General features: G+C 37.4%; 1 pseudogene; it reads left to right on the forward strand.

Moving 5' to 3' along the window:
• The window catches only part of LOC127655605 (probable leucine--tRNA ligase, mitochondrial), an 89,878-nt pseudogene that overhangs the window by 58,028 nt on the left and 5,298 nt on the right, over positions 1-26,552 (forward strand).

Below are 26,552 nucleotides of genomic sequence, written 5' to 3' on the forward strand. Positions count from 1 at the left end.
TTGAGGTTTCCCGGGATATGAGTAGCTGCTGACTCCAAAGGAGGAGATGGTGGGTGAGTTGCGACGTGACGAGAGCGTTCGCTGCCTTGGTGATTTATGTACACAATCGTGGTGGTGCTGTCTGAACGGATCAATACATGCTTGCCCCGAAGTAGTGGGAGAAACCTCCGCAGGGCAAGAATTACAGCCAGCAACTCTAGGCAGTTGAAGTGCCGACCCAGCCGGGGCTCCATCCAGGAGCCGGCGGCTGCGTACCCATTGCACACATCGCCCCAACCCCGTTTGTAGGCATCTGTGGTGACCAGAACGCATCGGGACACCTGCTGAAGGAGGACTCCTGTCCACAGAAACAGAGGTTTGTCCAGGGGTTGACATTTTGGTGGCAGGCGGGGGTGATTAACACACAGTATGTGTTGCGGCGCCATGCCCATATCAGGACTCGAGTCTGAAGCCAGTGTTGAAGCGGTCTCATGCGGATGATGCCATGTGCCCCAGGAGCCTCTGGAATTGTTTTAGAGGAACCGCTGTACCTGGCTTGAACAAGGTGAGGCATTTCAGCACCGACTGCGTGCTCTCGTTGGTGAGGCGTGCTGTCATTGAGATTGAGTCTAACTCCATGCCAAGAAAAGTGATGTTCTGAACCGTGGTGAGCTTGCTCTTTTCCCAGTTGACCTGAAGCCCTAGATGGAGAGGATCCCTGCCGGGACTGAAGTCAACGAGCGTGCCGGGGGGCAGGTGGTTCGTGGGGATTTACCTGCCGAAACTGAGCCTGCTGCCATCCCCAAATCGCCTCCATTGCCAGCCGGGTCGTCCTCAATCCTGTGGGAAGATGGAGCGACACGGGGTGTGGATGGAGTGGCATTCCTTTTTAGTAAGGAAAGCCACGACCGCAATGTTGCCATGGTTAAGTTCTCGCAGTGAGTACAAGAACCATCCACAAACGCTGCCCAGACACACGAGGCAGCATCTATGACCGTCAGGATCGGAGAGATATCAACCGCATCCAGGAAATACACAGAGGCGGAAGGGCATCTTTAAAAAGACGCATCCTGAAAAGGATGTTCAATGCCTACTGTGTGTGATCTTTTAGAGAAAATAAACTCTTTTAAGAAAATATTCTCTTTTCAGAAGTGCTGTCGAAGCACCTAGGGGCAAAGCTGCACTGGCATGCAGAGAAGGAGAAATCCACTGATACGCACTGTAGATTCACCAGCAATGCTCTGCAGAGGTGAGTGGAACAGAAGTGATCTCGCTTATGGACAGATGCACGATTCCCTCCTTTTATAACCATATGTCCAGGGGAGGGACATGCAAATGATGTCAGCCAATTTCTCATTGGCCTTTTTCTAAAGGGGCCTTTTCTTTTTTTTATATATATATATATTTTTATTGAAAAACATGGCACAATGTAAGATACATAACTGTATGATAGAAATGTCACGTAGAAAATAAAGCCATATTTAGCTGTTTTTTTTTCTTCACATATACAGAGTGAAAACAAACAGGTATACAAGACAAACACATTATAACATTTTAAACACTCAGGTTATTACAAATACGCACAAACAGAAAATAAATAAAATAAAACCAATAAATAATAAGTAACAATAAAAGGGGGGTGATCGATCAATCAGGGGGTAGTGAAGAGAGAGACGTAAAAAAGGATAAAAAGGGCTGCCATTTACTGTAAAACTTGTTGGAAACACCTCTCAGAGAATATTTAATCTTTTCTAATTTCAGAAAAAACATAACATCCCTTAGCCATTGAGCGGTGGATGGGGCTTTTGTAGATTTCCAGTGTAGAAGAAACTGTCGTCTCGCCAATAGAGATGTGAAAGCAAGGATGTCTAATTGTTTTGATGTGAATCTTTTGTAATCCTCTGGGCATCCGAATATGGCAATATGGGGAGAGATAGTTACGTTCATCATAAATATTTCAGAAATAATATCAAAGTACCTCTGCCAGAAGGAAAAAACTAGCGGGCAAGAAAAAAACATATGGGTCAGATTGCAGGGAGAGGTATGGCATTTGTCACAGCTGTCGGTGACAGCGGGAAAAATTTGTGACAAGCGTGCCTTGGAGAAATGGATCCTATAAAAAACTTTGAACTGTATCAAAGTTAAACGTGCACAGGTTGAGCTGGAGTGAATTTTGCTGAGGACAACGTCCCACCAAGTGTCATGCAATTCCAACCCAAGTTCACCCTCCCAGGCAGCCCTAACTTTAGTGGTGGATGAGGTGTCATGATTCAGGAGTTTGTTATAAATTTCTGAGATGAAAGACTTCTGAGGGGGGTCTGGAGAGAGAAACTCTTCCCACAACTGGAGTGGGGGTGCTGAAGGAAAGGTTGGGAACAAGGATTTGGCGCAGTGTCTGATTTGGAAATAACGGAAGAGGTGAGATGGGGGGAGTTGAAATTCACTTGACAAATCTGCAAAGCTACAGAAAGTACCATCTCTATAGAAATCTTTAAAAGTTTTCAGGCCTTTGTCATACCATGAAGAAAATGTGGGATCAGACAGTGCAGGTTGAAACAAATGGTTTTTTAGTAAAGGAGCTGAAGTAGATGGGGAAGTGCATTTAAGAAACCTTTTCAGTTGGAACCATATTTTAAGAGTGGAATTTACTACTGGGTTATCGGTAAAGCCAGAGATGTTGGTAGAGATAGAGGAGGTAAGCAAAGCAGACAAAGAGGATGAATGGCATGAATGTAACTCTAACTGGCACCATGGAGGATGCACAGATTTGGACCAAAATGAAATTTTATGAACGTGTCGCCCAGTAGTATAATTGGATATTAGGGAGGGAGAGTCCGGCATTTAGTTTACATCTCTGAAGAATTGATTTACTTATTCTGGATGTCTTTCCACACCATAAAAAGCTAGATATATCCTGATCAAGTGTTTTAAAGAAGTGCTTAGGTAAGAATAGGGGGAGGCATTGGAATAAAAACAAAAACTTGGGTAAGATGTTCATTTTAACTGTGTTGATCCTACCTATAAGCGACAAGGGCAAGCCCCTCCATCTTTGAAAATCAGATTTCATTTTAGACATTAAAGGGGAGAAATTGGCAGAAAAAAGGGAGGTCAGCTTTCTGGTTACATTTACTCCTAAATACTTAAAACCTAAGGGGCTCAATTTGAAGGGGATATCGGACTGACTAAGATGACACGCCAGAGCATTAACAGGATAGCATTCGCTTTTGGATACATTAACTTTGTAACCTGAAAATGAGCCAAATTTCTGAATAAAGGACAAAATTACTGGTATAGAGCGGCCGGGTCTGAAACATATAACAGCAAATCGTCGCGTAAAGGGAAAGTTTAAATTCCATTCCAAAACGTGATATACCAGAAAAAATGGAAGATGATCTCAGATATATAGACAGAGGTTCTATGGCCAGCGCAAAGAGTAAAGGCGATAAAGGGCAACCCTGTCTGGTGCCTCGAGATAAAGGAAAAAAAGCAGATTGAATACCATTGGTGGAGATGCTAGCTAGTGGGGATGTATAGAGAAGACGTATCCATGAAATGAATGTATCACCCAACCCAAATTTATTTAGCACTGCGAGTAGGAAATCCCATTCTACCCTGTCGAATGCTTTTTCCGCATCAACTGAGATGACCACCTCAGGGGTTATAGTGGAATTTTTTGAGTATATTATATTTAAAAGGGTGCGGACGTTGTAATATAACTGACGCCCCTTTATAAAGCCAGTTTGCTCTTCTGAAATCATGGCGGGGAGAAGTTTTTCCAAACGGCTAGCCAGAGCCTTAGCAAGGATTTTAGCGTCCACGTTTAGTAAAGACAGGGGTCTATAAGTACCACAGAGGTTGGGATCCTTGTCCTTCTTTAACAGCAGACTTATGGAGGCTGGCCTTAAAGTAAGAGGGAGAGAGCCAACCTGTAGAGATTCAGAAAGCAATATGGGGGCCAATCTGGATTGAAATCTTTTAAAAAATTCGACTGGGAATCCATCAGGGCCAGGAGCTTTATAATTTTGCATGCTTTTTATAGCAGCGTTGATTTCATCAACTGTTAGCGGCAGATCAAGATCATTGGTAACATGTGAGCTAACAGTAGGAAAGTCTAGGCTATCTAAAAAAGCACCTATTTCAGAGACATCAGACGAGGACTCTGACTTATACAGAGAGGAATAGAATGAGCAGAATACAGAGTTGGTGATATTAGGGTCAGAATGCAGTGCGCCCGAGGGATCCTTGATTTGAAGAATCATACGTGAGGCAGCCTGGCGACGCAGCTGGTGGGCTAGGAGTCGGCTTGCCTTATCGCCATGCTCATAATATGTGGAACGCGTAATGAGTAGTTGTAATGAGATCAAGTTCAGTTTGTAAATTAACACGATCTTTGAGTAAGCTAGGGGAGGGGCAAGCGGCTAATTGTTGATCTAACTTGTCGAGATTAGTTGAAAGCTCTTGAAGTTTGGCTGTCCGAGTTTTATTTAAATGCGCAGAGTAGGAAATTATTTGACCCCGTAAATATGCTTTGAGTGATTCCCATAGTAGTGAACAAGAAATAGGATCAGCATCATTTTGATTGATCATGATAAAATCATCAATCCAAGATGCAATAAAAGAGTTGAATTTATCATCGGATAAAAGCAGAGAGTTTAACCTCCATGGTGCAGAGTATCGGTGTTGCGAAGAGAGCTGAATATCCAAAGAGAGCGGGGCGTGATCAGAAATAACTATGGGATGATATTTAGTCGTTGACACCTTGGATATAAGTTTGGCATCAATGAAAAAATAATCAATTCGAGAGAAGGATTTATGCATATGTGAAAAAAATTAATACTCCTTAACGGTAGGGTTGTAGAATCTCCAGGAATCAATGCAACCATTCTTAGCCATGAAGTTAGAAAGCGTTCTGGACATCAACGAAGGGGTCATGCTTTTGGAAGAGGAGCGGTCTAGCCTAGGATCAATAACGCAGTTCATGTCCCCTCCAACGATAAGGAGGTTGTCATGTAGAGAGGGAAGACGTTCGAATACTTTATTCATAAAATCTGGGTCATCGAAATTTGGGGCATAAATATTAACTAGTAACACCGGAACGTGTAACAGTGTACCTGAGATGATTAAATATCTGCCATTTTCGTCAGCAATCAATTTAGAAGATGAAAACTGAACTGATTTACCAATTAAAATAGCAACCCCTCTGGCTTTAGAGTTAAAATTGGAATGAAACACCTCGGAGACCCACGGGCATTTTAGCCTAACCTGGTCAGTGGTGCGCATGTGGGTTTCGTACGGCCTAGAAGGTGTAAAATATTGCATTTTAAGACAACGTTCAAAGTGGCCGACCCGAAATATGGCCGACATATGAAAATTGGGTATCATTCAACTCTTAAGAGTTATTCAGAAGTTATAAGCAAAAATATATATATTTTTTTATTTCCTGACCATTAGATGGTGCTGTGCCAAAACTGTACAGGGACCCTCAAGTCATGCTTGTGATGAAATATGCTAAGTTTCGAGTCCATTTGCTAAGGCCATATGCGTCCACTGACATCAAATTCATTGATTCTGTATGTGAAAACGGTTTGGTCTATCATCATAAATTCCATAACTTTTTCTCAGGAGTGTCTCTAGTTGATGCATGGAAAATTTCGAGCAAATTGGACATTGGACAGGTTTTCAAATTTCAAAATGGAGCAAAATCCAGTGGGTGGAGCTTCTGAACTATGTGACCCATTGGGACTGGGCATGACCCAAGGAATCAAAGGAATTTGTTTCTAGGATGTATTGTTAATATGAGTGCAACTTTTAACAGTTGGTGGCACTAGAGGGTTTGAGTTGGATCAGTTACATTTGAGAGTGTCTTCTATCAGTGTGCCAAATTTCATAACTTTCCCATGTGCAGTTCTATGGACTGCCATAGACTTCATGAGTGGAATAATAATAATAAAAAGAAGAAAACTAACAAATACAATAGGTGACCCCCAATAAGTTTATTCCTAGGTAATTCTTGGAGATGCATCTTGTATTGTTTTTAAGTCACTTCATTCACAGTTGCTTGAATGTATTTTTTGAGTGTCATAAATGTGATGTCTATGAGGCAACATCAACAGAAAATTGTTCTCATTGAGCTTGCGTGCAACCTGTCCTCAGTATACATGTTTCATTCTAAATGTCTGTATATGAGTGCTTCCTAGTGTCAGTTACACACACTTTGAGCTTTGAGACTGGGCAAGTTTCAAAGATTTTTAATACACATTATTAAACGCTGTGCCCAAAACACATTATACGGATGAGTGTAATGTTGCGGAAATATTATTGACGTAAATTGTTGCCTTAGAGCCCACCAGTCTATGGAAAAAATTATGTCACAGTGGCACACTTCATGACCAAATTATATTAAATTCAGGACAGTAATATTGCTCATATCACACAAATAAAAGATTGTCATATATTGAGCCGAGCATGTTTATGTCCATTAAATCATACAATGAACCATAGTGCCAGAAGAGCTTGTTTTGACATACAAGAAAAAGAAAAGATTGCAAGTTACTAGTTTCACTATGTCACTCTTCCCACAGTTCAGAAACACTGGAATGGACAGCAGCAATTAACTAATCTGACCACCAAAGACTACAGTCGTAACCTGAATGCCCAAGGCAAATGTAACGTAAACACGGGAGTCATCCCTTAATATAATTTTTAAAACAGACACTGCGCCCTAACGTTATAACTATAAATCAGACACAACAACACAAGAAGAACATGATTGCCAGATCACTACTCCATAGCCTCAGACTAACCAGAAACAATGACCTAGTATGTATGACCTAGTATCAATAACTAGGGCCAGTGGCAACTCAGCGGTTAAGGCTCTGGCTTACTGACTGAAAGATCAGGGGTTCAAGCCCCAGCACTGCCAAGATACCACTGTTGGGCCCATGAGCAAGGCCCTTGACCCTACCTGCTCCAGGGGTGCTGTTTCATGGCTGACCCTGAGCTCTGACCCCAGCTTAGTTGGGATATGCGAAAACAACAGCATTTCATTGGCTCTGTACCTGTACTCTGCACAATGACAATAAAGTTGAATCTTAATAACACAGATGTTTTTAATAAGCATATTAACCTTTACTGGAACACAAAATCCATGCATCTCTCCTTGCAAAAGAACATCTCCGTCACTTTGTTGTAAAAGTCGCCCACTTGTTGAAGTTTCGATAGCCCCTCTTTCTCAAATTTTTATTGAAATGAACTTTGCCAAATCCATGTAGGTTGTCCATGCTTACACTATATACATTTTAGCACTTAATAATGCATTAGTAATTGAACGTGTTGATGCAAAATAAAAATCATCAGATAGTGTAACTGAAGAAAGGAGCTTACTCATTTAGGTAAGCATGATTACCTTGGCCATTAGTAGTAGCGGGCGTAAGTCAGAGAATGCATAACATAAAGTGCTTATATCTGAGGTTGGTGCCAAAGCGATTAAATGAACAACTGTCTGTGCTGCTCAAGTCAGATGAATTTAAATGAAAACAGAAGTTTATATTAACAATTGTATTTATATATATCTTAGTGTCATTTTTCTTTTTACTCTTCTGTTTGGTATCACTGCTTACCCTGCTTATATGGATGGCACTTCCCTGATATGTACAGTATGCAGATTTATGATCCAATATATAAAGTCTCAGAGTTTATGTAGAGAGTTCTCTCCTGGGCCTTTTGATCGCTCTCAGGTGTATCACTGGATGCCGGTGGATGTGTACATCAGAGGGAAGGAGCATGCCGTCATGCATCTGTACTACGCCCAATTCCTCAGTCACTTCTGCAGAAATCAGTGCATGGTTTCACACAGGTGCAGCATACATACATATATAAACACATGCATGGAGCAGAGATCAAAATGCATTACAAAATTACATTTGTAGTGCATTTAACTTATTAGCTTACACATATTGTGACATATTTCTGAGTGAAACAGAATGTTCAGTGGGAAACTTATGAATGCATTATATTGGACTGGGTGTGCATTGATGTTTTTAAATTCATTCCAGGGAGCCCTTCTGGATGCTGCTGGTACAGGGTCTGATAAAGTGTCATACATTCAGGGTGACAGAGACTGGACAGTACCTGAAGAAAGACGACATTGATTTCACAGGTGTGTGAGAAATCTGGGTCAGTCATTAGGGCCCGATCTATTTCGGGGTGCCAATCTACAGAGCTAATTTCAGCAGGTGGAGAACCTGTGTCGAACAAACCATACTCCGATAACGTATCATTTTTTAGAAGTTGAATCTTAATATGGGACATGTTTTAGTAACGAATGCCCAACTCGGATGTAGAAGCTTCCTGGTGCACTTGAATGCAGCATTATTATTTAGGAAACACGAGTTACTGTACTTTTATAACCCGCATCACATTGCGGTCACCTCTCATCATCTCTCTGTCTCCTTCTCACTCTCTCCTGTGAGTGCTGGATCTTAAATGGTCTTTTTTTTGTTGCCAGGCAACAAGGTAAACAGACTTAGTGAGCGTCTGAATTAGCGAATCTGAGCGAAGATGTGTTTATAATGTGTCTGTGTTTAAACAATGCATTTGAGGAATGCTTATTACCGTAAACACAGCTGGTTCTTTTCCCAAGAGTTTAAAAAATGCCAGATTGCACTAAAGCCCCCGTTTACACCTGGTAATGACATGCGACTTGAGGGACCCCATCATTGCAATGTCTGTCTATGCAACAGACATTGTTTTTATATAAAAGATCAACAAACATGTAGATAATATTGAAAAACCAAAAATTGGCAAGTTGGAGCATTTTTAAAATAGTTCCAAAAGAAGCTGAAGCATCAAGCAAAACTCAAGCTTTCTTCACCGCTCTCATACTTTGGTCTTGAACTAGTTGCATTACATTCGTAAACTAATCTTTCTTTGTAAACAAAATGTTCTTGTTGGTCATGAATAACTCTGTGTTTTTAACAAATCTAATGATTCACTCATAACCAATGTTGTGTGTAATCTAATTACGTAATTAATTAATAAATTACTGTAATCATATTACTTTTAAAATAAAAAAATTGTGTAGCAAATTACATTTTACGCCCTTGTAATCAGATTACAGTTACTGATTTTAATTAAGTCAATAACATTTAAATTTTTATACTTGGGTTACACATTTCTAAAATAATATTATATATGTAGAATACATTTAAAATGTGAGTGATCCTCCTTTGGCAGCAATAACCGCTGACTCTGGGTCCCCCGTCACTGTGGTTCTGTTAGATCTCACTGCAGCTTTTGATACAGTCAACCACAATCTCCTCCTATGCAGATTACAAGAGAAACATTGGCTGCAAGGCACTGCTTTAAAGTGGTTTTCATCGTACAGTATCTCTCTGATCTCCTGCAGTTCGTTTCTCTCGGTGAAGCCAGATCTAGGACCTTGGTAGTTTCCTGTGGTGTTCCACAGGGGTCTGTTGTGGGTTCCATCTTATTTCTGTTTTATATGCTACATCTGGTTGAAATTTTATGCAGAAGAGGCATCAGTTTCCATTGCTGTGCTGACGATACTCAGCATAACACACTTAGCAAATTTAAACAGCTGCCTTGTAGAGATACATGTCCATAAGTTTTCTGCATCTAAACAGCTCAAAAACAGAGGTCATGCTAATTATTATTCCTCAGCAAATCTCTGCAGCAGGCCCTTTATACCCTGAAATAGGTGGGTAAACTATGCCTCTCTCGAGTGTGCTTACCAACATGGGAGATATTCTGACCCAGTCATCAGGCCATAACAGTTTGGCCCTTGTCAATGTCACTCAGGTCTTTTCTCTGCACCATTTCTCCTGCATTTAACACGCTGACTACGAGAACTGTTTGTTCCTCGTGGCCTTGTTAGGAGATTATCAATGTTATTTGTTTCACCTGTGGGTGGGCATAATGTTTTGGCTCATCATTGTATATATTTGTACTGTACACTTGCATTGTAATTTACTGGTATATTACCAGTTATGCATAACATACATTTCCCCTTCAGATGACAAATGGGTTGTCTGTTTCATTTCGAAGGTTGTGTACTCCAGGGGTCGTATTTTTCGGCTGCATACGTCACAGAGGTCTGATTTCTGAAACCCAAGTAGGACACGCCACTTGAAGCCTTCAAATGCGACCTTCTTTCACAGAAATCCAGAGGATGCAAGAGGTGTATCCTTCATTGGCACTCACAACCCACAATCTTTTGCCTCAACGGAAAAGTACATCATTTCTTTGAAAAAATGACACTTATTCACCCGAAAATATGATGTTCAACCGCAATTAATGTTAAATGCCAAGTTGAAGTACCTCAGTAGAGAGCAGTAACGTATATAATATGTAATATTATAATAATATATAACGTAAAATAAAATTACAGCCATAAAATAAAAAACAATTTAGTTTACCTCAGAGATTCCCTTCGCACTCAGGGCAAGTTGAGAGCGAGGTGTTTTGTCATAGCAACCATGATACGTTCTGTTTCTGTTTGTCCCATGAAGGCCGTCTCATTTAAACAAAACATATTCTAAGCTGAGGATGATCTATCGATACCTACAAAGAGCACATCCTACCTAGCACCAGCCTTCAAACAAGACAATGTGAACTGTAACAAAAACTACTCCTCTGCACTGATAAATAGGGAAAGCAGCTCCATTGAAAATACTAAATTAATACACATGAAATCTACTTAATGCAGTTATGTTTGAGATGTGAACATAATTACTGTATATTGCATAAAGTCCAAGTGATATTCAACACAGTCATCAAAAAGTGAAATGGTCACATTGCTGTCAAATGTTTAAATAGATTCAGACTTCTAACGGATGATGTTTATTCAACATGGTTTTTATGGCTTGCTCAATGAACTTAAAATGAGCTGAAACACAATTCTTTAGCATTTGGTCTCAACTTAAGTTTTATTGTGTACAAACCATGTTCACTCAATCCAGTTATGTTGGGACTATGTGAATAATATTTGATGCATTAATTTGTTGCATTAATGTACCCATGCATATAAGCAGGGTAAGCAGTGATACCAAACAGAATGTTAAACCCTATGGCTTTCTTACTTCTGTGGAACACAAAGGGTGAATTTTTGAAGAATTTTCTCTCAGCTCTCTTACATACAATGACATTCATAGTGACCATATCTGTCTAGCTCCCAAATGGAAAAAAGCAGCATAAAAACATCATAAATGATGCATGCCATATTCCAAGTCTTCTGAAGCCATACAATAGATTTGTGAGACAGACTGATTTATTTTTTACTTTTCTCAAAATCCACTGAAAATATTCCCCTCCACAGTATCTCTCGAATCTCAGTTGCACTTCTGCATATTCAAATTTAGCACCTCAAGATGTGTCACCAGATTTGATAGTCTCTTTGCCAGTTTTGAAACAGTGGCAAGTTTGAATATGGAAGCACCAATGACACTGATGAGCTAGGATTTCAATAAATATTGTCTTAAATATCGATCTGTTCCTCACACAAAACTGTTGTATTGCTTCAGAACACTTCAAGTCAAATGAACCAGTTTGATGATCATTTTTATTTTATTTAATTAATTAAATTATGTATTTATTTATTGTGCATTATGGCACTGGAGAGCTCCTGGGCACTATGTGCTTTAATTGTATGAAAAAGGGCAGAATGAACATTCTTCAAAACATTTTTTTTTTTTGGAGCGAGATGGTAAATGTGGAATGTGCTGTTATAGCATAGTATAAATAGCCTGTCCAAAGGGCTGGTATAGGGCCTGCACTATGCCTGATCCACTCTAAAGCCATTAAGCCTCGGGATCTTTGATCTTTTGCCTGGAAAAGGTGCTGTCATCAGCTGTGTCATGTGTTTGGTCAGGGCCTCTCCGGGAATGATGTTGCCCTTTCCGTTCTGATGTAGAGCCTGTTTGCTGTAGCAAGACCTTGACCTTAACTAACCAAAGGAAATTGGTGATTTAGTCCCAAATCATGACGAAATAGCAGCTTCCACCATCAAGAATACATCCATAGTGCTTTGACAATTATACAGTATATACTCATTCATCTCAGACAGTAATGATACACCTTTTGACATTTAAAGTTGAAGTGTGTAATTTTTTTAAGTTTGAATACTTTCTCCTATCCCTTGGCTTACTTTTAGAGACAACTATAAGTACAAAGTACAGTGACAAGTATAAGTATGTGAACCCATTGGAATTAACTGGATTTCTGCATTAATTGTTCATAAAATGTGATCTCATCTTCATCAGTCACAAGTACAGACAAACACTTAAGCTAATGTGCTTAAGCTAACAACACAAAAAATTATAATCTTTTATGTTTATATTGAACAAATCCCATTAAAAAGGTCAGGGTTATGACTGGGTCACTCCAAAAGGTGAATTTTACTTGTTTTGAAGCCATTCTGTAGTGGATTTCCTTTGATGTTTAGGGTCATTGTCCTGCTGCATCACCCAACATCTACTGAGCTTCAGCTGGCACACAGCGACCCTGACATTATTCTGTAGGATATCTTGATAAATGTGGGAAATGCATTTTTTGGAAAGCTTCCTTTGTGGTGTCCTGCCATGGACAGAGATGTTAACCAGTTCCAATGATTCCTTCTTTAGCGGTCACTCTAGGGTTCTTTTTTATCTCATTGAGCATTCTGTGGTGTGCCCTTTGAGTCATCTTGACTGGACAGCCACTTCTAGGGAGAGTAGCCACAGTACTAAACATCTCCATTTATAGACAGTTTTGTCTAACTGGACAGATGAATGTCTAAACTCTTTGAGGGTTAGCTTTGTAACGACGTTGAAATAACGCAGACTGATGGCTTCACCAGAAGCATATACCATCTATAAATAACCTCGGAGCTCAAGGTTGGTCTTTCTTTAAAGGTTTATAAGTTATCATTTAAAGTTAATTTGTCTATGGAAATATGAATAGGACTTTTACTACCAGAAACTGTTGCGCTCTATCTATGCTGGCATGATAACTGAATTCATTTGGGCTGAAATGAATAAATCGATAAGCATAATCGAACAAATTATAATCAATCATTGATTATTCATTAACATCCCTATATGGAACACACATATTGGGTGAAATAGTCCAGTTTTAATTCAATTGGACTACTCCGTATGATTTTAGAAATAAGTGTAACCCAAATAATGTATTTATAAAAGTCAGTAACTGCAATCTAATTACTCAAATTTAAAATGTAATGTGTTGCACTACTTTTCTTTTACTTAATTAGAATACAGTAAGTAATTATTTTGTAATCAGATTACACCCAATGCTGCTCAGGAGTGTGACTAGGATGTTTTTATTCCCGATATATATTCTTTGTGCAAGTTAAACCTTTCTAGCTACGCAAGCTCGATTATGTGAGTCAATCCATTCCAGAATGTGTCAGACTGCAGTTTTCAACACAATGCAAGTTAGTTCATTGTAATGTTTGAAATGGAGTCAGATGGAGGGAGAATTAAGGCACTCTGAAAGTTGATAGTGTGCTGAATGAAACAAATCCAGACTATTCTGTTGACAGGTCACAGATCACTTCACAGAAGACTTCCTGTTTAATGCATATCTCTCGACATATGGGTCAGACCAACACAGTCTCAGTGAGTCTGCTGTGATCAACTCTGCTGCCAACAGTGCTGTTAAAGAATTAGGTCACCCAAACATTTTAAATTCTGACATTATTTATTTACGCAGCCAGAAAATAATCACATCATCACAGTAGTTCATATGACTTGTGCACTATATTCCAAGTCTTCTGAAGTCACTACTTTTTGTGTGAAACACTGTAATTTAAGCCATTATTCACTGATAATCTTCCCCTCCATGGCAGCTCTTAAATCTCCTTCATATTCACATATATTCAAATATGCTGCGTGTAATACATGTAGTAAGCACTCTTAAAGTGTGAGCTGAACTCCAGGTTCACTGGCCCCCTTAACAAATACAACTGAGCCCCTATTTGACATGTCCCATCACGTTGGCCAGCTGGAGATGGATGGTGTGTTTGTAGGCTCGTGTGTGTAGTGGAAGTGTAACGTAGATCCTCGAGGAATCCTCTGTAGAGTAGTATTTTCGTAGGCATATGTGCGTAGTGGTCGCGTGCTGAGCAGATGCAGTGCAGTGAAGTATCGCTGAGGGGAACTAAGGAGAAGCGTCAAGAGAGGTGTGGCAACAGACTAGAAGGTAACCACAATCCCAGCGCAGACTGGTAACCAGTACACAGAACATGATACAGCATATACAAAGGCAGAGGGAGAGAGTGGTAAGTAACAGGACTCAAACTACAATCGAGTGACGAACACAAAACAGAGTGAGGTAGATTTAGCCAGGGAATTAATGGCGATCAGGAGCCGCTCGCAGCAAGCTTTACCATAGAAACAATCAAGGATCCCAAGGCAACGCTGATTACACGGCTGATTACATGAGAACATGTAACCACAAACTGAAAAAAAAACAGTGGATTCACAGTTATAGTCCAATTTTGAACTAAATTTAGTGTTTCTGAAAGAAATGGATTTTCAAGTAACAGATGCTAACAGATGGATTTACGCTTTAGCCATGAAGTATGGCTTTTTACTCCTAAACAAACACTTTGAGGCAAGCAAGTCATCCAAAATCAAAGCTCAATCTTTATATTTGAATATAAATCTAAATATTTCCATTTGAAAGCCTTATATTTGTGTATGCTACTATTTTTGGTCATATTTTAGCCTACCAAATCACATGTTTCCTTAACCTTTGTCAAGTCACCCTTGATGCTCAATGTAGGATAGGGGGTCTTCCACAAGGTACAGTGGTGGGGGAAAGGTATCGAAAGGCCTGGCTGGACCATGATCCAACCCTGTATTTGCACACAAAATACCATGAATACCATACACAGTAACAACAACAAATAAAACAATGGTACTTTGGTTCAGTTCTTAAAAAAAAATCACTCAGGATGAAAGTGAATAATTATGAGCTGGGTGAAAAGTCATGGAAAATGCTAGTGTTGGGAAAAACAGCGGAAACGTGTCACTGAAGTCCACTGCACATCCCACTATTGTCACACACACACACACACACACACACACACACACACACACACGTGAGAAACGATGAGGAATGGACACATCCTTACATTCTGATAACACAATGATAGATGGTGACCAGGAAGTGTATATGTGTGTCTAAAAGTTGTTTACTAAGTATTTAGAAGTGCACGTGCTTTTATACTTACAGAAATAGATTACACTTTTGGCATTTAAAGAAATAATTTATCCAAAAGTGAAAATTAGGTCATTCTTATTATTTATCATTACTCACCGACATGTCACAAAAAAAAAAAAAAGAAAACATTGTATATATATATATATATATATATATATACTGTTAATCTATTCAGTGGTACACAAAATTAGAATTTTGAAGAATCTTCATGCAGCTCTTTTCCAAACAACAGTGTCATATAAATGTCAAGTGTCCAAGTTGGTCAAGCTCCAAAAAGCACAAAAACATCATAAAGGAGTCCACACACTCTATATGCACTTCATTCGGAGTCTTCTGAAGCCATACGATAGATTTGTGTGAGGAATAAACTAAAAAAAGGCATAGCTCTCAAATCAAATACATTGATCTTTGCTTGTCTCGTGGCCAGACGTCATTGATGTCAAACCTGATGTGACACTTCTAACCGCATCATTATTCATTTGAGAGCTGGAGAAGAGGGATCTTCAGAAATGTAAGGCTATTTTTCAAACAGCGCCATCGCATGACTTATGAAGACTTTGAATGTAACGCACAAGTCATATGAACTTCTATTTTGTGCTTTTCTGGTGTTTTTTGGAGCTTAATCGACATTGTCATTATAAACTATGAGTTTACTGGTCACTGTGGGTTTTGTAAAGACGTGTGTGAGTAAATAATGACAGAATTGTAATTTGTTGGGTGAACAATTTCAACATCCTCTCTTTCCAACCTCCAAAAAGTGCACTTTTGCATTCACAAACAAACATATACACACAAAGGACAAGCGGAAATGTACATCCTTCCTCAAGGCATTTTGGGGGTCACGCACTAGTTTCTAAATATACAGGATCTTGGCATAAGGGACCAGATTATGTGACCATGGCATGCAGTTTGTGTGCTAGATCAGTCATTGCACTGTGTTCCAATTTAAAGATGTTACAATAACAGTTTTATTGACAAGTTCTTGAATCCTCTCTCAGGTTTGTCTCAGGTGAGAAATCCTTTAAGCATGCTGTCTGGGAAGGGAGATGTGCTTCAGCAGAACTGGCCTAGTGTCAACCCAGAATACTTACAAACCGCTGACACACTCCAGGTTTCTGTACGGGTACAACACACACACACACACACACACACACACACAACAACACACACACACAACAAACACAAACATATAAACTTGTTTTTTTATCATTGTGGGGACTCTCCATAGACTTCCATGCATTTTATGGATTTTATACAGATCAATAATCATTTCTATCCCCTAACCTTTACCCTAACCCTACTCCTAAACCTGACCTTCACAGAAACCTTTTTGCATTTTAACATTGAAAAAAGCTGGGCCCCACAGTGTAGGCGATCTCAGGTTTTTCTATCCTTGTGGGGACATTTGGTCTATGTAGTGTAAACATTTTCACACACACACACACACACACACACACACACACACACACACACACACACACACACACACACACACACACACACACACACTCCCTCCTGCCCATTTCTCCTGCATTTAACATGTTGACTACGACAACTGATTGTTCTCTTACCATCTAATCTACCCAGACCTTGACATGTGGCCTTGCTAGGAGATGATCAACTGTATTCGCTTCACCTGAGAGTGGTCATAATATTTTGGCTCATGTATGTATGCAAGTCAATTTCACGAGACATAGGAATCCTGCCAGTCAGGATCAAAATAGAGTAGAATAGAACAGAACAATAGATCATAACAGAATCAGAATTGACTTTATTGCCAAGTACGTTTTCACATACAAGGAATTTGCTTTGGTGTTTGATGCGTACAATAACAATAAACATAGTGAGATAAATATTAAACTATATTAAAGATACAATATATATATAGAAAAAGTAAACTGACTGGTTTTAATAAAGGAGCTGTACAGTTGTGCAAAATATGCACAGAATATGAACCATGAATGTGCAAATATTCACTGTTCACATAAAAGTTTGAGTATAATGAAAAGTGCAATAGACCAGATAAATGTTCTTTGCATTGACGCAAGACAGATGTGGAAACTGTGTTCATGTAACGTGTAGTGTCTCTGGAGGTGGGATAAGAGATGGTGTCAGGGGGGTCCTAGGCCTTGTTTATGAGGCCAGCTGCAGACGGGAAGAAACTGTTCCGTGGCGTGAGGTTTTGGTCCTAATGGACCGTAGCCTCCTGCCGGAGGGGAGTGTCTCAAAGAGATTGTGTGCTGGGTGGGAGGGGTCGGCCACAATCTTTTGTGCCCGCCTCAGGGTCCTGGAGCATACAGGTCCTGGAGAGATTACAGCTAATCACCTTCTCACACTGCAGTCTGCTTTTGTCCATGGCAGTGGCAGCAGCGTACCAGATGGGGATGGAGGAGGTGAGGATAGACTCAACGAAGGAGGTGTAGAAGTGCACCATCATTGTCTTCGGCAGGTTGAACTAATTCAGCTGCCATAGGAAGTACATCCTCTGCTGTGCTTTTTTAATTAGAGAGCTCATGTTCAGCTCCTACTTGAAGTCCTGGGAGACGATGGTTCCCGGGAAGCGGAAGGACTCCAGTGTGTCAACTGGAGAGTCACACAGCTTACAGAAAATGATGCTGTGTTGATGATTAAGTTTATTATTTTATTTTTTTAAGCTTTAGTTGGTTTAGTTAGTTAGAATAAATTGCCAATGTATTCCATTTTAAGAGAGTAGTCCATCCTTTGACCAAGGTGATGCAGGCAGAATTCAACACTGATGCGTGATTAACATCTATAAAAAAAAATTGTCCTCATGACTGTTTTTAGCCTATATCTGTGATAAACTAGCAGCACATGAGTCAGTCTCTGTCTCTATGTGAAACTTCACTTGTCACAAACAAAATGACACATCAACCCGTATCATGTTGAACTCACGAGGAGTTAATGGACACGTGTGATTTTGTTCCATATATTTTCAGATTTTCTGCAAACTAGATAAACTTGTGCAGCTGTTTTCCACTGAGGTAACAGAAGATGTCAGTTGCAACAGATGTTTAATTGATGGTTTTATTTGCTCACGTCACTTACATCAGAATATCATTCTTACAATACAAATGTAACCATGTATGATATTACAAAAGAATTACAAATAAATGGTTACCGGCCAAATGGTTGGTTAAAAGTAAAGAGTTGGTTAATCAAACTCCAGTATCATTTCTCCTTTTATACAACACATCTGCAGAGGCATAATATGAATGAACATAGCTTTATATTAGATTTGCGAATGCATAGGACACGTTTTGAGCATGCACACACCCTCCCTGAGCGAGAGCAGGGAGATTTCGTAGAGCAGCGTAGTTTATTTGAGAGTGTGCGTCCAGTTTTGAGTGAGAGCCATGGACTTCAGCTTGCGAGCGGAGAGATCTCTCTATGCCATTACTATAACACCATTTATCTTCACTATACATTTTTATTGTATTTATGAATCTTTTGATTTTACTTGGTGAAATTATAATCAATGTCATGCCTCCCATGACATGCTCTGGTGCCCCCCTGGGGAGGTGGCCTCCCAATTTGAAAACCGTGGGCATAGAACAGAACAGAATAGAGAAGAATAGAACAGAATAACATATTCTATATTCTGCTCTATTTTGAATGTGTCAGAATAGAACAGAACAAAGATTGGAAAATAATATATTAGAACAGAATAGAACAGAAAAATATGATAGAATGGATAATAATAGAACATAACAATAGAATTAAATGGATCAGAATAGAGAAGAACAAAACAGACCAAAATAGAATAACTGAATAGAATATAAGAGAATAGTACAGAATAACAGACCAAAACAGAATAATAGAAAAGTATGGATCAGAATAGAACAGAACAGAATAAAGGAGAATAGAACAGACCACAACAGAACAATAGAATAATACAGAATAGAGTTGAACAGAAAAAAACTCTAAAATAGAATGGATCAGAATAGAAGAGAATGGATCAGAACAGTAGAATAAAATTGATCAGAAAAGAATGGATCAGAATAGAACTGAATAGTGTAGAATAGAACATATCTGACCTGAACAATAGAATAGAACAGAATAGTGTAGAATTGAACATATATGACCTGAACAATAGAATAGAACAGAATAGTGTAGAATAGAACATATCTGACCTGAACAATAGAATAGAACAGAATAGTGTATAATAGAACATATATGACCTGAACAATAGAATAGAACAGAATAGTGTAGAATAGAACATATCTGACCTGAACAATAGAATAGAATGGATCAGAATAGAACAGAACAGAATAGTGTAGAATAGAACATATCTGACCTGAACAATAGAATAGAACAGAATAGTGTAGAATAGAACATATCTGACCTGAACAATAGAATAGAACAGAATAGTGTATAATAGAACATATATGACCTGAACAATAGAATAGAACAGAATAGTGTAGAATAGAACATATCTGACCTGAACAATAGAATAGAATGGATCAGAATAGAACAGAACAGAATAGTGTAGAATAGAACATATCTGACCTGAACAATAGAATAGAACAGAATAGTGTAGAATAGAACATATCTGACCTGAACAATAGAATAGAACAGAATAGTGTAGAATAGAACATATCTGACCTGAACAATAGAATAGAACAGAATAATGTAGAATACAACATATTTGACCTGAACAATAGAATAGAACAGAATAGTGTAGAATACAACATATATGACCTGAACAATAGAATATAATGTATCAGAATAGAACAGAATAGTGTAGAATAGAACATATTTGACCTGAACAATAGAATAGAACAGAATAATGTAGAATAGAACATATCTGACCTGAACAATAGAATAGAACAGAATAGTGTAGAATAGAACATATCTGACCTGAACAATAGAATAGAACAGAATAATGTAGAATACAACATATTTGACCTGAACAATAGAATAGAACAGAATAGTGTAGAATACAACATATATGACCTGAACAATAGAATATAATTAATCAGAATAGAACAGAATAGTGTAGTGTAGAATAGAACATATCTGACCTGAACAATTGAATAGAATGGATCAGAATAGAACCGATCAGAATGGTGTAGAATAGAACATATCTGACCTAAACAATAGAATATAATGAATCAGAATAGAATAGTGTAGAATAGAACATATATGACCTGAACAATAGAATATAATGAATCAGAATACAACAGAATAATGTAGAATAGAATCTATCTGACCTGAACAATAGAATATAATGAATCAGAATAGAACAGAATAGTGTAGAATAGAACATATATGACCTGAACAATAGAATAGAACAGAATAGTGTAGAATATAATATATATGACCTGAACAATAGAATATAATGAATCAGAATAGAACAGAATAGTGTAGAATAGAACATATATGACCTGAACAATAGAATAGAACAGAATAGTGTAGAATAGAACATATATGACCTGAACAATAGAATAGAACAGAATAGTGTAGAATAGAACATATATGACCTGAACAATAGAATAGAACAGAATAGTGTAGAATTGAACATATCTGACCTGAAGAATAGAGCAGAATGAATCAGAATAGAACAGAACAGAATAGTGTAGAATAGAACATATCTGACCTGAACAATAGAATAGAACAGAATAGTGTAGAATTGAACATATCTGACCTGAAGAATAGAGCAGAATGGATCAGAATAGAACAGAACAGAATAGTGTAGAATAGAATATATATGACCTGAACAATAGAATAGAATGGATCAGAATAGAACAGAATAGTGTAGAATAGAACATATATGACCTGAACAATAGAATAGAACAGAATAGTGTAGAATTGAACATATCTGACCTGAACAATAGAATATAATGGATCAGAACAGAACAGAATAATGTAGAATAGAACATATCTGACCTGAACAATAGAATAGAACAGAATAGTGTAGAATAGAACATATATGACCTGAACAATAGAATAGAACAGAATAGTGTAGAATAGAACATATCTGACCTGAACAATAGAATAGAACAGAATAGTGTAGAATAGAACATATATGACCTGAACAATAGAATAGAACAGAATAGTGTAGAATAGAACATATATGACCTGAACAATAGAATAGTGTAGAATTTAACATATCTGACCTGAACAATAGAATATAATGGATCAGAATAGAATAGAACAGAATAGTGTAGAATAGAACATATCTGACCTGAACAATAGAATAGAACAGAATAGTGTAGAATTGAACATATCTGACCTGAACAATAGAATAGAATGGATCAGAATAGAACAGAACAAAATAGTGTAGAATAGAACATATCTGACCTGAACAATAGAATAGAATGGATCAGAATAGAATAGAACAGAATAATGTAGAATACAACATATATGACCTGAACAATAGAATATAATTAATCAGAATAGAACAGAATAGTGTAGTGTAGAATACAACATATATGACCTGAACAATAGAATATAATTAATCAGAATAGAATAGTGTAGAATAGAACATATATGACCTGAACAATAGAATAGAACAGAATAGTGTAGAACAGAATATATACTGTAAGACCTTACAGCTCAGTGCATGTCAGAGCAAATGAGAATCATGAGGTCAAAGGAACTGCCTGAAGAGCTCAGAGACAGAATTGTGGCAAGGCACAGATCTGGCCAAGGTTACAAAAAAAATGCTGCTGCCCTTAAGGTTCATAAGAGCACAGTGGCCTCCATAATCCTTAAATGGAAGACGTTTGGGATGACCAGAACCCTTCCTAGAGCTGGCCATTTTGCAATTAATAATCCCTTAAAATTAATTGAAGCCCCTTAACTATTATTTTATAACTGTTTCTTTATCTTATCTTTTTTATTATTATTATTACTTTAATTATTCTTATTTTACTTTAATTTACTCTCCTTTTCCTAAAGTTGTTTGTAATTTTACGTGCTCCGTTTCCAGTTAGCACTGATATTCTTGTGAATTCTAACTAAGCCAGATATTGTTGTAAATTTTAAAATTCAATAATAAAAAAAAATTATAAAAAAAAGCATAATCCCACCCTTGACCCTGATTGACAGGTTTCCGTGTAAGGCATCGGAAATGGAAATACTAAGGGAATTAGTATTCCATTTGAGTTTTGGCTGGCTACATACGCGACGCTGAGAAAGTGAAAAAGCAGACGTGGTAATTGAAATTGCTATTTAAATATGACAGGGCCAAAACTGGTAAGATATGGGAAACACAGTTGCAAACGGACTTTGCTTTTCCATTTGAAATCTGGCAGTCACTGTGCGTTCGCTTAAACGAAAATGCAAACGGTAATGCGCGATTTGCAATTGCGTTTGGATTATGTCACATTTTATGCGTCCACAAATTGAAAACGCAATTGCAAATACAATTTGCAATTCCTTTTTAATAATGTCCGGAATATCATTCCTTATGAAGGACTCCAAGATGGTGATAAATAAGATTCTCTGGTCTGATGAGACCAAGATAGAACTGTTTGGCCATAATTCTAAGCGGTATGTGTGGAGAAAACCAGGCACTGCTCATCACCTGTCCAATACAGTCTCAACAGTGAAGCATGGTGGTGGCAGCATCATGTTGTGGGGGTGTTTTTCAGCTGCAGGGACCGGACGACTGGTTGCAATCGAGGGAAAGATGAATGCGGCCAAGTACAGGGATATCCTGTACGAAAACCTTCTCCAGAGTGCTCTGGACCGCAGACTGGGCCGAAGGTTCACCTTCCAACAAGACAATGACCCTAAGCACACCGCTAAAATAACGAAGGAGTGGCTTCACAACAACTCCGTGACTGTTCTTGAATGGCCCAGCCAGAGCCCTGACTTAAACCCAATTGAGCATCTCTGGAGAGACCTGAAAATGGCTGTCCACCAACGTTTACCATCCAACCTGACAGAACTGGAGAGGATCTGCAAGGAGGAATGGCAGAGGATACCCAAATCCAGATGTGAAAAACTTGTTGCATCTTTCCCAAAAAGATTCATGGCTGTATTAGATCAAAAGGGTGCTTCTACTAAATACTGAACAAAGGGTCTGAATACTTAGGACCATGTGATATTTCAGTTTTTCTTTTTTAATAAATGTGCAAAAATGTCAACAATTCTGTGTTTTTCTGTCAATATGGGGTGCTGTGTGTACAATAATGAGGAAAAAAAATGAACTTAAATGATTTTAGCAAATGGCTGCAATATAACAAAGAGTGAAAAATTTAAGGGGGTCTGAATACTTTTCGTACCCACTGTATGACCTGAACAATAGAATATAATGAATCAGAACAGAACAGAATAGTGTACAATAGAACATATCTGACCTGAACAATAGAATAGAATGGATCAGAATAGAACAGAACAGAATAAAGTAGAATAGAACATATCTGAGCTGAACAATAGAATAGAACAGAATAGTGTAGAATAGAACATATCTGACCTGAACAATAGAATAGAATGGATCAGAATAGAACAGAACAGAATAGTGTAGAATAGAACATATCTGACCTGAACAATAGAATAGAATGGATCAGAATAGAACAGAACAGAATAATGTAGAATACAACATATATGACCTGAACAATAGAATAAAATGGATCAAAATACAACACAATAAAGTACAGTAGAACATATCTGACCTGAAGAATAGAGCAGAATGAATCAGAATAGAACAGAACAGAATAGTGTAGAATAGAACATATCTGACCTGAACAATAGAATAGAACAGAATAGTGTAGAATAGAACATATCTGACCTGAACAATAGAATAGAATGGATCAGAATAGAACAGAACAGAATAAAGTAGAATAGAACATATCTGACCTGAACAATAGAATAGAATGGATCAGAATAGAACAGAACAGAATAAAGTAAAATAGAACATATCTGACCTGAACAATAGAATAGAACAGAATAGTGTAGAATAGAACATATCTGACCTGAACAATAGAATAGAATGGATCAGAATACAACAGAACAGAATACCGTAGAATACAACCTATATGACCTGAAAAATAGAATATAACAGAATAATGTAGAATAGAACATATATGACCTGAACAATAGAATAGAACAGAATAGTGTATAATAGAACATATATGACCTGAACAATAGAATAGAACAGAATAGTGTATAATAGAACATATCTGACCTGAACAATAGAATAGAATGGATCAGAATAGAACAGAACAGAATAATGTAGAATACAACATATATGACCTGAACAATAGAATAGAACAGAATAGTGTATAATAGAACATATCTGACCTGAACAATAGAATAGAATGGATCAGAATAGAACAGAACAGAATAATGTAGAATACAACATATATGACCTGAACAATAGAATAAAATGGATCAAAATACAACACAATAAAGTACAGTAGAACATATCTGACCTGAAGAATAGAGCAGAATAGTGTAGAATAGAACATATCTGACCTGAACAATAGAATAGAACAGAATAGTGTAGAATTGAACATATCTGACCTGAACAATAGAATATAATGGATCAGAATAGAACAGAACAGAATAGTGTAGAATAGAACATATATGACCTGAACAATAGAATAGAACAGAATAGTGTAGAATTGAACATATCTGACCTGAACAATAGAATATAATGGATCAGAATAGAATAGAACAGAATAGTGTAGAATAGAACATATCTGACCTGAACAATAGAATAGAATGGATCAGAATAGAACAGAACAGAATAAAGTAGAATAGAACATATCTGACCTGAACAATAGAATAGAATGGATCAGAATAGAACAGAACAGAATACCGTAGAATACAACATATATGACCTGAAAAATAGAATAGAACAGAATAATGTAGAATAGAACATATATGACCTGAACAATAGAATAGAACAGAATAGTGTATAATAGAACATATCTGACCTGAACAATAGAATAGAATGGATCAGAATAGAACAGAACAGAATAATGTAGAATACAACATATATGACCTGAACAATAGAATAGAACAGAATAGTGTAGAATAGAACATATCTGACCTGAACAATAGAATAGAATGGATCAGAATAGAACAACACAGAATAGTGTAGAATAGAACATATCTGACCTGAACAATAGAATAGAATGGATCAGAATAGAACAGAACAGAATAATGTAGAATACAACATATATGACCTGAACAATAGAATAAAATGGATCAAAATACAACACAATAAAGTACAGTAGAACATATCTGACCTGAAGAATAGAGCAGAATGAATCAGAATAGAACAGAACAGAATAGTGTAGAATAGAACATATCTGACCTGAACAATAGAATAGAACAGAATAGTGTAGAATAGAACATATCTGACCTGAACAATAGAATAGAATAAAGTAGAATAGAACATATCTGACCTGAACAATAGAATAGAATGGATCAGAATAGAACAGAACAGAATAAAGTAAAATAGAACATATCTGACCTGAACAATAGAATAGAACAGAATAGTGTAGAATAGAACATATCTGACCTGAACAATAGAATAGAATGGATCAGAATAGAACAGAACAGAATACCATAGAATACAACATATATGACCTGAAAAATAGAATATAACAGAATAATGTAGAATAGAACATATATGACCTGAACAATAGAATAGAACAGAATAGTGTATAATAGAACATATATGACCTGAACAATAGAATAGAACAGAATAGTGTATAATAGAACATATCTGACCTGAACAATAGAATAGAATGGATCAGAATAGAACAGAACAGAATAATGTAGAATACAACATATATGACCTGAACAATAGAATAGAACAGAATAGTGTATAATAGAACATATCTGACCTGAACAATAGAATAGAATGGATCAGAATAGAACAGAACAGAATAATGTAGAATACAACATATATGACCTGAACAATAGAATAAAATGGATCAAAATACAACACAATAAAGTACAGTAGAACATATCTGACCTGAAGAATAGAGCAGAATGAATCAGAATAGAACAGAACAGAATAGTGTAGAATAGAACATATCTGACCTGAACAATAGAATAGAACAGAATAGTGTAGAATTGAACATATCTGACCTGAACAATAGAATATAATGGATCAGAATAGAACAGAACAGAATAGTGTAGAATAGAACATATATGACCTGAACAATAGAATAGAACAGAATAGTGTAGAATTGAACATATCTGACCTGAACAATAGAATATAATGGATCAGAATAGAATAGAACAGAATAGTGTAGAATAGAACATATCTGACCTGAACAATAGAATAGAATGGATCAGAATAGAACAGAACAGAATACCGTAGAATACAACATATATGACCTGAA

The sequence above is a fragment of the Xyrauchen texanus genome, chromosome 15, assembly GCF_025860055.1.
Source record: "Xyrauchen texanus isolate HMW12.3.18 chromosome 15, RBS_HiC_50CHRs, whole genome shotgun sequence".
NCBI lineage: Eukaryota > Metazoa > Chordata > Actinopteri > Cypriniformes > Catostomidae > Xyrauchen > Xyrauchen texanus.